This window comes from Sander lucioperca, chromosome 23 (genome assembly GCF_008315115.2).
Source record: "Sander lucioperca isolate FBNREF2018 chromosome 23, SLUC_FBN_1.2, whole genome shotgun sequence".
NCBI lineage: Eukaryota > Metazoa > Chordata > Actinopteri > Perciformes > Percidae > Sander > Sander lucioperca.
The window spans coordinates 20,637,638-20,652,171 of record NC_050195.1 but is presented as its reverse complement, the minus strand read 5'-3'; the positions used below and the strand labels follow the sequence as shown (position 1 = coordinate 20,652,171).

At 40.5% G+C, this 14,534-nt stretch overlaps 1 protein-coding gene across 1 annotated transcript in view; it reads right to left on the bottom strand.

Moving 5' to 3' along the window:
* Nucleotides 1–6,699, bottom strand: part of gli3 (GLI family zinc finger 3) — a 93,938-nt gene extending 87,239 nt beyond the window's left edge. Inside the window, exon 1 of the mRNA XM_031292935.2 lies at nt 6,302–6,699. The gene's annotated coding sequence lies outside the window, so the exon portion shown is untranslated. The remainder of the gene's footprint in view (nt 1–6,301) is intronic.
* Nucleotides 6,700–14,534: the final 7,835 nt, after the last annotated feature.

The following is a 14,534-nucleotide window of genomic DNA, read 5'->3' as shown; positions in this document are numbered from 1 at the left end:
GCACCTTTGACAAATGGAACCCTTCGCAGTCCCGTGCCCACTGAGGGAGGCTTTACAATGTCGCGCTCCACGCTCCAAGTCCTCCGAGGGACGGCTGCAACACGCAAAGCCGCATCTGGGGGAATATAATGAATTCCTTGAGAAGTCTAACCTGGCTTTCTTCATGAATAAGATATATTTCCAAAGCATGTCAACCCCTCTTAATAAAAACACCAGTCTGGCAGGAATAGCCAAAGCCGTTTTACGGCCCCATGTACACGTTAATATTTCTGTTTCTCTATAAATTTTCTCAGGCCCACTTTTTTTCCAGGCCTGTCACTGCGAGGCCAGCCCTACATTTTCGCTGGAAGGTGGAGGAGCCATGATGACAAACTGTCATTAAAAACGGCTGGAGTCCCTTTCAAGAAACTCAAACTCTTGGATGCTCCCTCCTCTTCCCCACACACCCTACCCCCCCATGCAACCCTGAAAGGAACTGGGCTTTGTCTGAGGAGCAAAGTAGAGAGGAATCCCCCCCCCCCCCCCACCTTCAACCCTACCTCCCCTCCCCGAACCCTGTTCCTCACTCCCTGCGGAGTATTGTTAAAACACAGCCCCCTCCTTCCGTGGCCCGGACTCTTAAAACAGCGTGCTTTGCATGAGAAAAAACGATTAGTCTTCAAATGCTGCGCTGTCAAAGGAGGGCTCTTTCAGGTTGGGGCAGAAATTTGCTCAGATAGTAGAGTTCCCCTTTTGTTTTTCTAAGATGAGGCATTATTAGAGCCAGGGTCTGTTAGCATTCATTGCTGAGAAGAACACACTAGAGGGGTTTATACGGGATGCCTGCCCCCTCCTTTTCCAACTTGCCCCAAGTCCGCAGCAGACGGAAATGAAGGAGCAGAGTGGGGGAAGAGGTACTCATCTAAACATATTTGGAGAGGAGAGAGAATGTCTGGGCATGTGCTTCTTTCAGGTATTAACCTTGGGATTTACATTTGACATTCAAACAATGGACCCCTCCTTGACCTCCATTCCAGGATGCAGCAATACTCAGGGATAAGTCCTACTGAAAGACAACTACAAGCAGCATGGGATTGCAAACACATGGGGTTCGCACTGTGCGCATTATTGCATGACAATGCATAACTTAAATACTGGTGTAAGGACAGGAGTTTTGTTTAGAGAAAATGCACAATAAACAATATAGTTTTTTTTTCTTGCTCAGTTCAAATAATTTGAACAGAAAGAAAGTGTGTACGTACTGGTGTCTTGGAGTAGACAGAGCGTGACCCATGGCTTCACACATCAAGAGGCAGGGGTAAGTGACAGATCATTGTTCACAGCAAGCGGCCAGTTCATCTGTTCCCCAATCACCACCCCGGCCGAGAAAGCACAGACCCCCTCACGGATGCCACAACCGGCTCCCATCAAAGCTGACACAATGCCACATCTGCAATAACAGCCCGGCCTCGGGAAACTGTGTCTTTAGGCGCTCAACTTTACATGCAGCCCGCAAGCAAATGGCCCCCAAACCAAAGTACTTCACCTCTTGCTGCTATACTTCACACCGCAGACTTAAAGACATTTTTACAGAGGCTACAGCAAACAGAGGAGGAGATGAGCGGCGCCCACATGCAGGCGTGACCTGTCCTGTTTCTCCTCAAGTATGTGAGAAAAGAAAACGCAGCCACTAACTGGCACACTCTGCATTCTCGCACACAAACCGGTATGTTTGCAATAAAATTTACCATGACCTACAACGGGGCTTATGTTAAGCTGTCAAACACAGCTTAATCGATCATAAATTCCAATCACTTGATTCAAATTTTCTTAACTGTTTTCACTCTGTTTTTCTTTCTTTTGTGTCGTCTTTGGTGCCTCACTCTGGGAGAGCAGTTGACCAGACTAATTGTCAGGTCCAGTTGGAGTTTCCAACAGGCCAGAGTCATGGAAAACAAAACAGCCCTCTCTCAGTCCCTGCTAAGGCAACTTGAGCACTTTTTTTCCTCCCATTTCTTATTTCTTCAGACAAATGAAAAAAAGTTGCTTCCACAAGAGAGTGAAAAGAAAAAGAGACAAAAGAAAAACTAAACACGTATGTTTGTGTTTGAGGGAGAGGAGAAGAAACAGAGGAAGAGAAAGAGAAGTGTGAACGAGCAGCAGAATGCATGTACATGCATGCAGTTGGAGCGCTGTGAGGTGTATGAATGTTGTGTCAGTACGCTGTTTGCAAAAGCCCCAAGTGTATAAGATTCCTGAATGTGTGTAATATACATATCTAAAATTACAGTGCGATATCTCCAGCCTCACACCCTCTTCATCGCCACTTTCCCCTCATCGTACACAGCCTTATCCAAAGACATCACCCGGCATGAAAGGTGCCTTTAGCAGGCTCCTTGAAGCGGGGAGCCGGGGTCCCGCTCTGGGACAATGATGGTTGAGGTGGAGGGGAGCCGGGGGAGCAGGAACACATAGCATATTAAATCTGCTGGCGGAGCTGGGTCGTCCGCGCGGAGAGCCAGAGAGCCAGATCTGAGGCATGCCCTGAAGGGATGGCTGGGCCTGGGGATTAGGAGGCCAAGGAGAAGCCCTTGCACACCCGAAGACCCCTTCTTGTCTCTGCTCGCACGCAAATGCATCCAGACATTTTGACGCTTTTCAGGTTTGCCATCTCAGCCCAACTTTTCATAGCACTCCTCACAAACCACACCAGCGAACACACACACACACACACACACAGACACAGACACACACATTTCCACCCGCTCTCATGCACAGCCTTTTTTTTCCTCAATCACTACCTCTGTCTGACTTGTCCTCTTTCTTTCCCACTGTGTCTGTTTCATTTGATGTCAACATATCAAAGTACCAAATCATCAAAGTGAGCGATTTCTTTTGGGGGCCATCTACTCAACTACGCAAGTAACATGGAAGGGAAGCAACAGCTAATCAAATTATACAGTGAATTACTCCAAATTTCCACTGGTCAGGGGGTTTCAGTGTATCCAAAACTAATAATTTTTGTCCAAAATTAATTGTCCTTATTTACACCTGTGTGTGTGGTTCCTGTAACTTCTCAAGAAACAGGATAAAAACACCTGCAGAAAAACCTGCAATGCAAGCGAGCTAACACTAAAAATAAACTACAGTCCACATTATCTTAAGGAAAATCAACTTCCTCACATTACCCTCGTTTTAACAAAACATTTGCCACCTCTTTGAGGGCTCTGGGTCGCAGCATTTGCACAACAACACAGCTCATTAGGGCCTCTTGCATACAAACCTGATAGCAGGTATTCTTCCTGCAGGGTGTAAAAGGCCTGAGGACAGAACCTGCAGTTAGCTGTAAATGCAAGGCCCTTAAAAAGAGAAGAGGCCCATAGCTCAAAAAGCTAATAGCATGTCATCTCACTGCATTAACATGACAGCCCTTATTCTGCCAGGTCGCCAGGTCACGGGTGCACTGGGCGAGCGTCGCTATGCATAATTTTACTTAAAGGAGTGCTTAAAGTTAAGATAAAAAAGTACGCTGCTGCTATCTGACGGACTGACTCCTGCAGAGGGAAATGATATCCGCATGGAGCTGAAGGAGCAGAGAGCGGCTATGATACATCTCTGCTGGCTACAGTAAGCGAGTGGCTCTGAGTTGTGCATCTCATTCCAGTAGATTAGCATCTTAAACACTGCTGCATTCATCACTGCTGCTGCATCATAATGAGACAAAGTCCTTTTTTGGTAAAGGTGCACCTGTTTGACATCAGTATCCCCTTTGGTAGTTTACTTTAGATCAAATGTAATAGTACAATAAAAAATAATGCTGTGTTGTCATATAATATTCATGCATCTTTATTATTGAATTGCTCTTTTTTTCATGGAATAATGCTATGTTTTATTATACATCACACTTAAAAAAAATGCACATGTTGTGTAAAAACAGAAATTAAACATAGTTGTGTTAAAGTTGTTTTTAAGAATATTAAATCCAGAAATGTCAAAGATTTCTCTGTCATCCGTCACTGACATTTTATTTAATCTCATTTAATTTAAGGCTCGTGGAGAATGTATTGTATCTTATATTTTATATAAATAAAATTGGATGCCATCCTAATTCAAATAATAATTATATAGAGGCATCATAATAGTATTTTTAAGAATCAGTTTTATTTCAAAATGATTAACAAGTCACAAGCCACAAAAAGCAAAACAGATTATTGTTTAATCTCAATAAAGAAAATTACAATTACAAATGATTTTCATGATGTCATTTCAAGATATAAAATATTAAGCCTAAAATCTGAGTGAGGCCTGATTGTCCGATCATTATTTTCCATGTTAACTGAGCTGAATCACTGACATGACAGTGAATTATGTCCTACTTGTAGGCCCTGTGAAATGTCATTTTGTTATTACAAATAAAATAGGGGACATATTAAATGGCAGGTATATGTGACAGTCCCTTTTATATTTTATTAGACAAATGTAACCAAGACCTGCAAAACCTCTGCTCCAAGCCAAATCCACAGCCAAGATGAATGATGGAACAGCCTCATAAAAAAATAACTAAAAGGAGATTTTTATCAGTGTGAACTTGTGCTGTTAAACATCTTATTTGGTGTGTTCGCTCACTGCTCCGTCTCAAGGCAGCCAGACCTCCGTTAATAATTTGCCAAGTGTCAAAAAAAAGGAGGATTTGAGCTGCACCGCATGGCTGAGCACCTCGGACCCTCGTCGTCCGTATGAAACCCGAGAGCAGACAAGCAGATAAAATGTGGAACAGCTGGCGCGGACAGGAGGGAAAGTTTCAAACAAATAACCGCACATGTGGAGGCTTGGGGGCTCTCAAACGTTTTCATGTCCTGGACCCCCAAAACGAACACAGACTTCTGTTAGAGAGATTGTTTTTTTAGTGTTGATTTTGTTTTTAAATGAAGGGCTGTCTATAAAAGGGACAAACCTGTGTTTGTATTAGTCCTTTTTTATCCCTCTTCAATTGTGAATTCTAATAAACTAAATTATAGTGACTTTACAACATTTCTAATTTTGCTTGGGGCCCCATAAAACTCCCTACATGGACCCCTGCAGGGCCCCAGACCCCACTGTAATGGGCATACATTTCTCTGAGCACATGCCTTCAAACACGCTATGATGTGTCCTTACACATGTTTGTGAAGCACATCATAATTTAATTTTTTTTTTTTTTTTTTTTTTGTTAAATCCAATTTAAATTCAATTTAAATTGCCAGATTAAAATTAAGAAAAGAATTCCTGCTTTTCAATGTTTTGACTCTGTCAGGTTTCCAGATGCTGACACTTGTTAAATAAAGTGAAAGTGCACTGGAAACACAAAGAACTATTTCACCTCAGTTACACTGCAATTTGCACTTGTGTAAAAAATATCAGCTCAATGCAGAAATGTGAAACTAAATGAGTTGGATTTTTTTTTATTTGCAGTGATAATATTTCTTGTGTGTATAAAAAAGGCCTTAAAAATTGGCTTTTAAGTTTTGAAAATACTATGAAAACCAGTGAGGTAGAAATTTTTAAATTGTACAATGGTTATAAAAGGAAATATGTCTAAATGTTAAAGGTCAAGGCAAGGGTCAGTCACAGGCTTGGTTGGATTTAAAAAATAAAATAGTGTCTGAGCATGTGCATGTAGCTAACTGTGTCAATAAGTCTGCAGAATCTAACAGGATAAACCGAATCAATAACAGACACTGAAATAAGATCACACATGCACATAAATATGCACCCCCCCGCCCCCCACGCGCTTTTCTTTAGGCAAAAGTCCAATAAAGTTTCATGTCTGCAGAAGTTCATAAAGTTTCAGTTCAAAACTCCCAACAGAATTGCACGTGTTTCTTCTGTCTAACACACCAAAGATCCCAAAACACGTTTTCCATTACTACCAAACTTTATGCAACTTTAAACTAGTTTACAAATGCACATCTGTCTGTTGGATAGGCTACTTGTTAAGTGTGCCATCCGGGCTTTTTAACAACCAACACTTATTTCACAGAGCATAAATCACACACCCAGGCCGAGTGAAACACAAGACTGTGCTGCATTTTTTTTGGGCTGTTTTTGGGATCCCGCATCGAAGCTTTCATCGTTTTTGTTTTTTTTAAATCTGCTGTGTCGTGCCAGTGTTTCCTCTGTTAATCCACTTCATGTCTACATCTTAACTTGTATGAAATTCTATCGTTTTGAAATGTGAAACCTCTCCTGCTTCACAAAGTCTGACTGCCTGTCCAAACTTTAAAAGTAGACAAATAAGCGCAACAATGCCCCCCGTGTGTGAATTTTTTTATAGATTACTTACTTCTTTCTGGGTGATTCCCCCTCTAATTCTTGACTTTTTTTAATCTTCACAGGAAAAAAAAGAGTTGTCTTCCTTTTTCGTGTTCTTCTCTTCCTAAGTTGCAGATGTGCCTCTGGAGTTGAGTGGGACTTTTTTTACGCTGCAACACCAACTCCAAAGCGGCGCTGCCAGAGTTTTTCCTCTTGCCTGTCTTTCTCCTCTTTCTCACAGTTTGCTGTGTCCAAACACCGCCGGACTAAAACCATCAGCCTGCCGATAATATCTGCCGATAGCAGACTGCAGATGTGCGTAAAGACAACATAAGCGTCAGAGAAGCGCATGGAGAGTTGTTATTACATTTAGTGCGCTATTTCGAGGAGAAGAGAGAGGGCGAAGTGTGGGACTCCAGCTGCTCCTTCCCTCGCTTGACTCCTCCCTTCGGATTGCTCCCTCCTTTACTCACTGCCTCCCTCCTTTTTTAATTCCTGTACCCCTTTCTTTCTTTCTTTCTTTCTTTCTTTCTTTCTTTCTTTCTTTCTTTTTTTACTTTAACCTAAGTAATATTACAATGTAGCCTATGGAGCATAAACCCACATTAAACTCAGTTTACCCACTTTCTGTCTAGGGTCAAGTCTACAACTGACCCAAAGTTAGGTAAGAAAATAAGGAGTTAGATTTTGAACATCTTTGGCATTAATTTCCTGTGTGTGTTTCTCCTTGTCTGTCTATATAACTTAGTAATAAGTGTTTGAATGAACCTGGATAGGCAATTGGCCATATCAGGGACTCTATGACTGCTTTATAAAAGACAATGTGATTTTATCCTCCTAAAACTGTCACTTTACTCAAAAGTTTGATGGACAGCAAGAAATGAATGCCATATAATTAAACTTACAGGACATATATGTGACAATACATTCAGCATAATGCCGACCTGCATAACTCTAAAAACATTTACACTAAATGGAATGTATATTTTTGAATTACATTGCTAAAATGTATGCCTTTCTTTTATTATAATAGGATTTCTTTAATAGTTACAGGTTTAGGTGACATTTATTTTACTGCTTTGATAAAGGTTTTTCGCACAGGACTTTTTCCTCTATCACCCACCTTAAAAAAAACCCAATTTACATTATGGAGCTCACATATTGGAAACTGTCAATTTATGAGAGCTAAAATATTCTCCTGGGCTCAGCCTTTAGAGTGATACCTATTGCTGCAGTAAAGCGGAGGGAATCTTTCCAGTAGGGTTAGGTTGCAATCAATATACATAATCAATATACAGGGAAATGATGTGGTAAGAGAGGTCTTTAGGGTGCTGTTTCAATCAATGAAGAGGTGGGAGTTTGGAGAGGAAAATCACCGGTTAATCGTTTGACCAGGATTTGAATGTGTGTGTGTGGCCGAGAGGTCAAGTCCATCAAGACACAGTTAGTGTATTTCACCCGATTGTAACACACATCCAATTATCTGCTGCGGCAAATGAAGAAGTCTGTAATTTTAAGGAATTTTCTGTTTTATAAAGGGTGTTTTATAATCACTTTTCTGATGCTTGCCATGCAAATAAAGTCTGCATTCACTAATTACTGCCTTAATCAATCAGAGCCCAAGACCTTCTGTCACAACTGTCAACATCTTTGTCATCAATAAACCCCTAAATCTTTGATTCTGATTTTGTCATACAATGAAGATGGATTTTGAATGTCAAAATTGGGCAACTATGATGAGACTTCAGTGCTTCACATCAAATAGTGTCTCTATTCATCAATACATCTACAGATACAGATGCATTTCTTTCCTTATGATCCATGAAATGTCAAAATAAAAGCACAGATGTTTATATTTGATGATTTAAAATTACAATCCAGACATAATATACGGTTATTAGTTAAAAAAACAAATACAGTAAGGCTACACATGCACAATGCTTTGATTTAAATCAGTGTCAATACAATGAAAACGTATGTGTCCGTGACGACAGGAAGTCGGGCCGAGAAAGGAGACAGTCAAAGGTGCTCTGTAAGACAGGACTAATTCTGCTGTCAGTTTGTCAGGCGGTGCTCATCTGGCCTGGACTACACAGAGATAAAGTCCTTGTTATGAATCTCTCAAAGAGAATTCGAGGAACGTGGAGGTGGGGGTGAGGTGGAGGAGAACATGAGGGTAAAGGAGGAGGGAGGGGGTGCACATGGGCATCAGTAGGGTTAGCTGCTCCCGAAAGTATTTCATCAAAGAGGGCCAGGATCCTGGGGATTGAGATTCTGCCTGGAGGCAAGTAACCAATGGTCTCCCAAGAACATATTCCAAAGTAAGGCTTGCAGAGCCAAAGCACACATCAAAAGCACCTCTGTTGCCAAAGCGATTCTGGAGGAGAAAAAAAGGGGTTCGGGTCCCTTCTTGGCCCCCTTTAAGCCCCAGATCTCACCCCAATTAAGAAGGAACTACTGTTTGTTCCAGACCATGAGATCTACAGACAGGGAGGTGTACTCACTAAGGTAGACACTCAGGCATGCTCACAAACACACAGACACACAGACACACACACACACACACACACACACACACACACACACATACACACACACACAATAACCAATCACAAGCATGCACACACTCATTCATGCACACACACTCACATATTGTCACTTTTCCTCACAGCACAATCTAAAAAGAAATGCAAGGCACTGAAGATCAACATCTGTGTCATGATCTTATTTAAAAAATAATAAATAAAAAAATATAAAAAGACCAACTGACAGAGCGTGTTTCCACTTTCAACCATGATCTCAGTGAAATAATATGTAGTGCTCAGTGTGTCCACGTATGTTACACGAGTAACAGTAAATCAATACTTGGCAGAATGTTGTGTCGGCATTTGGATTTTTGCCTTTAATTCTTCGCCGCTGGACAGATGTCACTGTGAAATGGATACGGCAGAATAAGCATATTATATCCACACAGATGTGAATGCTAGAAATGCACTGGCTGCATGAACAGAGCAATGGCAGAGGCTCCTGTGTCTTTCCCAGCCGAAAGGCAGTATTTGTAACATAAAGGAATTTTTAAAGTGTCCTCAGTTAGTACTGATGTCTTTTACTTCTGTAAACCTAGCACCACACCACAGTATGAAAATACTCTATTGCAGGAAATGCCGCTGTAAGTGTTATGTTTATCATATATACATATTGTTGGATTGCTGTTATGTGTAAGCAGCATTCCAATGCTGTCAAAGGGGAGACCATTTTGACTTTCACCTATACTGTTGGGCATTTTTATTCAATACAAGTGTTTTACAAGATGATCATACAAAGGTTTTACATGTAAAATCCTGACTTGCAAAGTAACCAGTAACTGCTGTCAAGTGCGTTAGTAGTATATTTTCATATGAAATGTAGTGGAGTGTAACATAATATGAAATGGGAAAACTCAAATAAAGAACAAGTATCTCAAAACTGTACTTAAGTATAGCATTTGAGTAAATATACTTAATTACTTTCTACCACTGGCAACACATAATCTCTTCCTGTCGGCCCTCTACTATTTAATAAGAAAAAAACACAACAACTAGAAAGTAATTATTAACAAAGAGTAACAAGACATTGTCCCTAACAGAATCCATGTGCATGGCTTGATACCTCTAAGGGTGAATGGGATTTTCTTTTTGTATTTTGGGTAAACTGACCCTTTATGTATGTCAATTACAATATTTCCACATTCCCACATAAACAAATGTCATACTCAAGAAGTCCAACATGGTTTTAACAAAATGCTGTAACAATTTACTTACTTTACAAACACCTCTTGATTTGGTGTCGTTTAAAAACCATGTATCTCCAAATTCAAATTTTTCGTAAGCATTTTCACCTTTACAACAATGCCTTTTTCAAATATTCAATGGGGCTTTAAATGGTTTCTTTAGCTTAAAATGCAGGAGAATAACCCATAAAGGAACATTCCTTCAGTATATCTTTCAATTACCAAATTGACAGAAACAATAGATTACCATAAATGCAACTATAAGGCAAGGGAACTCTTGGTTGCTTGTTGTCCCCACCTTTCACTACCCATGTTACACTGTCTCTATCTAATAAAGGCCTGATAGGATTTACTCAAAGTGCTTAGCTTGCGCTTAATGTTAGGACTACAAGTACAAGTGTGCCAACCAACAAATGGCTTCAGCTATCTAACACTGGGTCTGTTTGCCAGGGACCAGAGATTTGGGACCAAACAAACATACCACAAAGGAGAGCTTCAGTGACCTTTAGTCCACTTGTCAGGAGTGTATTAGAGTGTTATCCATCCTTAAGCTGTGTACATAGAGTTCAGAAAGTCTCCCACTACATCTTTCCATTCTCTGTTCACACTGGCTTTTCTTTTCTGTATGTACTGTACCTGTACACAGTTGTACATTCAGGATACTAAACATAGCATTCCCCTCTTTTCTCCCCATCATCATCCCCCCCCCCCCCCCCCCCCCCCGTCTGCCGGAGGTATCGGGTGGCTTGAGTGGGCCCATTAGTGTGAATGACTGATAAGACTCTCAGCCCCCAATAATCAGAAAAAGGATATTTGCAGTTATTTTGAATCCGTCAGAAATAATAAACGCCAAACTATATCCACTTGGGCTATTTAAGCAATTTCCCCGTGATAACATCCCGTGGGGATTTCATGTGCATTCCAAATGACGACATAATAAAACCAAGACGCCTGCACCCCCTTATCAGGCTGGATTAAAAGGGAATAATGAAACAGAGAGGGTTTGGAGCCTTGTGTGGTATGAATATGATTATCTAATGGACTCCAATGGAAAGGCATGTTAATTCCACTTTAACACGAGACCTTTCCCAGACTATCTCCTGCCCCTGGCTCCTCCTAGGACCATCCTTCCTCCCCCCTCAACCCGCTTCCCTGCCTCTTTCTCCTCTTCCTTTAAGTTAAAATAATCGTTCTGCTTTTTTTTCCACAGAAGTCATTATGCCCGCCGTCTATCTCTGTGTATGAACGTGAGCATGGGAGAATGATAAATCCCCCCCTCGTCTTTTACCCTCTTTTCCGGTCTGATTGCAGTGTGTTGGCCTCTTAACTTTCAGACAAAAGCACTCTGGGCAATTATCAATATTCAGATTTTTTTTTCTTGCACAGAGATCATTGTTGCATGAAGAATGTGGGTCACTCATACAAACTCAAATCAAAGTTTTTGAGTAGCCAGTTGAAATCATATTACATGGTCTGACACTACAAAGCATTTGAATACTGGGCCAAAAAAGTATAATTGAAGATTCACTTTAAACATGTGCTGCACATTTCCCAGTGTTTATTTATTCATAAGAGAGTTCTAAGAGATTTAGAGTTATTTCCAGATGATACATTTTAATTTGAAAGTTGCCTGTCCGCCTAAAACTCAACATCAAATTAACTCTGATAAGTCAGGACATTTTTGATTTTTATATTCTATATTCTCTTTATTTTCAGGGAGGCATTCTCCAGATATAAGTGTACGTGTTAAAGTATACATTGTGTACACCGAAGACTGTTGCACCTTTTCTTTCAAGGGCAAACAATTACCCATCAAGTCATGTGCAGGCTTTGCTGTCAAGATCCTGTAAAGATGACTCACATCACTTGTGTGTGTATTTTGCAATAGATGCTGAATGATTGAAAGTAGCTCTTCTTTTGATCAACCAAAAGAAAAGTCCATGAACAACTCAGGCTCCATGTGGGGGGTCATCATTAGGCCCATTAGGACCGATAAGACTCCTTGAGCCACATAGACAAGTCCATTCTCATCTGGCAAGGCACGGAGCAGTATTGTGCATCAGCGCACATATCCTGAGAGCAGACTGAGCTCCCACAGGACACAGTTAAAAAAAAATAGCATCAATATTTCATCAAACTACTCTCTCTTTCTGGTCCAGATCAAAGCCTTGACTCCCACAGTCCTACAGGTAGAGATGGCTCTTTTGTTTTTGCTCCTCAGGTAGAGCAGTAGTCAGACTCTCTTCACTTTTGGAAACCGTGCAATGCTCAGCCCATCCATCTCACAGCTTACCGCCTCGCTTTTGGAGAGGAGGAGGTAAAAAGGAAGGGTGAAAACATGTTCCAGAGATGTCCAGAGATTGCACTTCGTGGCCTTGTAGTGCTGTATTATTTCCTGCTTTTCTTTCCCAGGTTGGCCCATACTGAGACTAATGGTGACGTAAACTGATGGTGTTGTAAATTGTCTTTGAAAGACTGAAATAATGTTGCAAACTTCATCCATGCATCATCTTCATTTCAATCAGGAGAGACAAGTGATGAATGTTTATTATAACTGATGATGAGATAATTTAGTCTTGGCAGAAAGTCTTTGGCGCTTAGACTCCACAGGGAGATTTGTAACTGAGGGGCGTCTGCTCTGAGCAGCAGCTAGATAAATCCCCCCATGGAGTCCAGACACTGGTGGTGGTGGTGGTGGCTGATGATTCTGATGAGGCTGATAGAGCTGATGGAGCTGTGAAGACTGGCGCTGATGAATAATATATTTTCATTATGTTCAATATTATAAAGTCATCGGCCTTCATTTTTTTTATGATACATTTTTTATTGTTTTTTCTTTTTTTTAACATACAGAACATAAACACAAATTGAACAGGAACAAAAACCCTCTCCCACCCCCCCACCCTCTGCTCTCTCGAGGAAAACAGAACAAATAAATGAACAGAAATCACACCTTGCCTAGTCACTCTCCTCTTATTCTTGTGGCGCTGAGGTCATTAGGTCTGATATTTGTGTTGCTGCGCTTTTCCATAGGTCAATGGTCGATGATTTGGCATTGTTAATCATTGCTGTAGAGAGCTCAAGCATTACTATGTCTAGAAAATATGCCAACCACTGTTTTATACAAAGCGAGTGGGGGGGGGGGGATCGGCCTTCATTATGAGCGTAGGCGCACAGCTATGCAGCGCACTAAACATACTTCCAATAAAAGGTTGAACGCAGCAGATTGCCTTTTGAAGTTTTTACAAAAAGCAACTGAGAAAACAGTAATGGATAACATATTCAATGATAGTGATTACAAATAAGAAAACAATGAGATTCCATAAAGGAGAATTAGATCAAAGGTATTGTAAAGATTAGTGCAATAACAAGGAAGCTGTACACAACCTGCTCAGCACCAAACAGCAGACAGACAGTGTTAGCAACTTGCTGGTGAACATAGTGGAGCATTTAGCAGCTAAAAAGCCAGATATTTACCTCAGCAGTTGGTGGAGACCAAAACCAGAGCTGAAAGAGGGTGAATATTGGACATACATCCATCAGGTGGACACAAACACGACCCCAAATGAATGATAATGATGCTCCGTAACCAGAGATGTCAAAGGTACTCACTTCCCATACTCAAGTAGAAGTACAGATACTTGTGTTAAAAAATTCTCCGGTAAAAGTAGAAGTACTGATTTAACTTCTTTACTCAAGTAAAAATAACAAAGTACAGGCTTGGAAATTTACTAGAGTATAAAAGTAAAAGTAGCCATGCGAATGACAACCATTTTTTTATGCAAAGCTACCTGGACCATACAAATGTTACTAGAGTGCAAGCTGAGAAACTTCAGTGGACATGGAAAAAAGGCTCTTTATATGCCATTGCCTACATTTTAAATGCATGTCTGCCAATAGGCCTAAAACATCACATATATGATTATTGGGACAGAGACTGGGACTCCAGGTTAATAAGATTCTGACTGAGTAGCAAGATATGAATTCAATTGTGATTCTGTGAGAATTCAAACATGAGCCCTCTAACTTACATCTGAGAGGTTTGAGACATTAACGTTAACATTAGCCCAAAATAAAGTCAATTTGACCAAGTAACGTTATTGTTAACTTAAGCGGTCTCGAAAACAAGAACGGCCTTGAGTAACGTTAACGTTTCTACAGCACTGTTACACTAAATTAAGTTACTGAATTCGTTTTTAATATAAAGCTATAAATGCAGATATTGTATCAGCTAGTATTAGATTATTTTCAAATAAACTGAACGCTCGCTAACATTAACGTTACTCGGGTTACTACCGAAAAGAGATATGAAAATATTTTCAAAAATAGGCATATGCTTATTTTTTAAAAGTAACTGATGTAGTACCTAGCAGGAGACAAGTTATAATTGAGGTAAGTTTGGAGACACTACCTTATTTAATCATTAAATTAATAAATATTTTTGTATCTCTTTTCAGTGTTGTACTTTGTAGACGGTCCTGAAGCACTCATCTTG